We start from the raw sequence: 3,846 nt of genomic DNA on the forward strand, positions 1-3,846 counted from the left end.
GCTCCCAAAAAATGGGGAACTTCTCCCACTTTGTCGGGAAGCAAACAACCATTAGTAAACCATGGAAGGCGGGTCAATCATGCCAGGTGGGAAATGTTAATTGTTGTGCTCTTGGTCAGACCAAGTCTCAAAGAGATTTGAAAGTCGATGATAACCAGGCTTCTTGAGCAATGCACCTAACCCCACATTGCTCCAGGGCCTGTAACCAATGCCCTGAAAAAGAATAACTGTAAGTTGCTTTGAAATAAATGAAAGCGTCAGCCAAGTGCAATGTAATGTAACTGAAAAGGTTACTTGACAGTGAGCCTGGGTGACTGACTTTGTGTCTGTTTGCACATAATGCAAACTCACACAAGACCCCCAGACAAACAGGACTTCAATGTGCAGCTTGTTGTGGTATGTACTTTCAAGGGCGTTGTCGCAGTTTTGTTGATGTGCTTTTTAAACTCACATTGTTTACAAATGATTGAATGCAAGTCTGAGAAGACAATGTGCTATGGCCTCTGTACAATTATGTGTCATTTGGATTCCTTGGTAACTATGAGAGTGATGAAAACCAAACCCTACGATAAGCAGGTTGAGAAAGAAAACAGGCATTCACACCTGTGATGATCATTATTGACTCAATCAACGTTTACATGATGCTTTTAATTCCAAATTAATAATTCAGAATTAAATAGTTCCGTTGAGTTTACTTTGATCTTTCATTTAATTCCGAACTAAGAGGTGTTTTTGAGGTGTGACGTTTTCAAAGCGGAATTAAGCTTTATTCAGAATTAAAGTGAGTTAATTCAGAATTAAATGTCTCATGTAAACTTAGCCATTGACTCATTATTTTGAATTTAAGTCAGAGTCAGAGAGTCAGAGTTAATTAAAGTAGTAAAAAAAAAATGCCTTTTTCGTATACTACAGCGGATGAAGATGTGTTTTTGAGGTAGTGCCATGGAGAATGTGGCACAGCTGAAAATAAACTGGGCAGGCCACGGAGGTTTTTCTTCTTTTCTTTCTGCTCTAAGACGGTAGCCCAAGTAGACCAGACGTGCCTTCAAACACGGAAGGAAGGAAGGTCTATCCCGAGCAGGCAACAAAAAAACGACGGGGTAGACTTGACTCGAGGCAGGCTATAGCTGGCAGCAAAGTGGCTGACTGGCTAATAAAAAACATGGTTTGTTTAAAAAAAAAAAAAGAGTTGGGTGAATGTGGCGTCGACACACCCTCTGCACGCTACACCACGCACTATATGGTGAACGGTGTGATAGAAATAGCAGCGAGGGCCCAGAGTAACAGGCCAGGCAGGCCCTGAGGTTTTTCTCCCTCCTCCTTCTCATTCTCCTTTTCTCTCTCCTCCTCCCTTTCTCCCTCCTCCTTCTCCTTTTCTCCCTCCTTCTTCTCCTTCTCCTTGTCTCCCCCCTCCTTCTCCTCCTTCTTTTCTTCCTCCTCCTCCTCCTCCGAACTCTATAATTAGACAGATCAGTCACAACATGAAACCATCCAAAAAGCCGCTTCTCCTCTACATCCAGTCACCAGATCCCCCTATCATTAGCCTAGCGCAGGGGTTTTCAAAGTGGGGGCCAGGGACCCCTGGGGGGGCCGCGAGAGGATGCTAGGGGTGCCGCGGAAAGTTGGCAGAGAGTAATGAAATACATTTTTAAAGAAACTGAATAACTAATGTACACCAAAATAAACCAAAATTGAGGTACACAATATTCCCGTTTGTTAATTTTATATATCTAGTGGGGCAATGACTCACAGGCCTAGGACTGTGGTTGTGGAGGGTGCACAGGAAAAGTAGTGCGGCACGACCCATGTAAAGGGGGCCTTCTCTGGAATCTACCGGTGTATGGGGGGCCTTGTCATGGTAAAGTTTGGGAACCCCTGGATTAGCGGGCCTCATGCTACTAAGCTCCATGGGTGGAGGAGGAGAGGAGAGGACGGACGAGGCGACGGACACAGCTGAGATTTATAAAAATGTATCTAACCAAGACTTTCCAGTTTTGAAGACTTGGTACTGATGAGAGATGGGCAAGAAAATGTTATGTTGCTTCACAACCTAGTAGGGCATTATTAATAACAGGACGCAGGATTCCTCGAGGAATGTTGTTGTGCTCTGGATGTTGGAGAAGTCCAAAGCACAAGGGTAGTTGGCACACTGACATAAGGCATAGAGCTGTACAAAAAGGAGTTTTTTTTTAATCAGAAGAAGAGCAGATGTGTCAGCAGTCAAAGTTGAAGTTCCAAACCATTGAGTAGAATTGGGGTGGGGAACCTATGTCTCGGGGGGCCATTTACGGCCCTTGAGGGCGTCTTATCCGGCCCCCAATATAATGTCAATGTTATGCAGCTTCACATGAAATATGACATGTTTTGTAAAGAAATATTAGAAATTCCATTTGCCATACAATTAAGCTATAGTCAGGTGATCTAGAGATGGTGGGGTGTGTTGTAAAGGTGGACTGGCCACTTTCAATATAGGCCTAAAGTGCAGGGGAATAATCCTGATTTGTTTTAATAGTACGGCCCTTGGAGGAATTTGAAGTGGCCCTTCGAATGAAAAAGGTTCCCCACCCCTGGGGTAGAACATAAAACATATTCTTCTGCAATGTACAGAATGTGTCTGCATGGGAGTGTGGTCCCAAACCATAGGGCACGTTAAAAAGAGAGAGAGAGAGGGAGAGAGAGAGAGAGAGAGAGAGAGAGAGAGAGAGAGAGAGAGAGAGAGAGAGAGAGAGAGAGAGAGTAAAATACAGTTGTTCTGAATAAAACTGGACTGCACAATGGTTAAGGTCATGCGGACACCAACAAGAGTATCATTTGCACCTAAACCTCAGATATGAGCGCAAACCATGCAACTATTCCTCAAAAGCACATTAGGCTACCACTCCAAACAAAAAAGGGGGGAAGGGTGGGGGGGGGGGGGGGGGGGGGGGGGGGGGGGGGTACTCGACAGATGCAAAGTTCTTGGCTCTTTCAGTTACTGTGGAATTCTGAGTGAAACGCAGATTAATTCGCATTGTTAAGTTTGCACTTTTACACTAATCGAAGTGCATTTTTTTCCATAAAGATATTTTTCAGGAAACTTACGGCGTAGAAGTGTTGGTTGTCTTTGGGCTCCAGCATATACCTCTCTGTGTAGATGGAATCTGGAAGGGTTGGTTTAAAACAACAAAAAATAAGGCCACCTGATTAAGGCCTAAGCGAAAACGTTGGCCAAGTTAAAAAGTACTGCATGAAGCTCAACGACAATTGATTTTTTTTCATGAAGGTGACTATTGGAACTATAATTAGTATAATTAAGGAAAGTATTCGCTGCGCCATACCATAAAATCTCCATTCAGAGACAGGGGCGACTGCCATGCCACACTTGAACACTCCACTTCCTGCTCCAAGCACCATGGAGGTCACATAGCCACCGTAGGACTGCAGGAAGAACAGGTACATGTCACATTACTACTGCTGCTGCTGCTACACTATTACTACTACTACTGCTGCTGCTACTACTACTACTACTACTACTGCTGCTGCTGCTGTCAGTAGTACTACTACTACTACTGTTGCTGCTGCTACTGCTACTGCTACTACTAGCACTGGTACTACTACTACTACTACTGCTGCTACTTCTGCTGCTGCTGCTGCTGACACACACACACACACACACACACACACACACACACACACACACACACCACACACACACACACACACACACACACACACACACACACACACACACACACACACACACACACACACACACACACAGAGGGAGACTAAGAGGTTTCCAACACTGCCCAGACACGACGCTGTCAATAAGCTGAATCTGGTCTGCATCTTAAACTCGAGGGGAGA

General features: G+C 44.6%; 1 long non-coding RNA gene across 1 annotated transcript; it reads right to left on the reverse strand.

The window, feature by feature from the left end:
• Positions 1–2,932: 2,932 nt before the first annotated feature.
• On the reverse strand, positions 2,933–3,408 carry LOC134460159 (uncharacterized). Its single transcript, XR_010037004.1, has 3 exons — positions 3,318–3,408; positions 3,082–3,140; positions 2,933–2,984 (listed from the first exon to the last, which is right to left on the reverse strand). It is a non-coding gene; the product is annotated as an uncharacterized LOC134460159 (long non-coding RNA).
• Between the last annotated feature and the right edge of the window lie 438 nt (positions 3,409–3,846).

Source organism: Engraulis encrasicolus, chromosome 12 (genome assembly GCF_034702125.1).
Source record: "Engraulis encrasicolus isolate BLACKSEA-1 chromosome 12, IST_EnEncr_1.0, whole genome shotgun sequence".
NCBI lineage: Eukaryota > Metazoa > Chordata > Actinopteri > Clupeiformes > Engraulidae > Engraulis > Engraulis encrasicolus.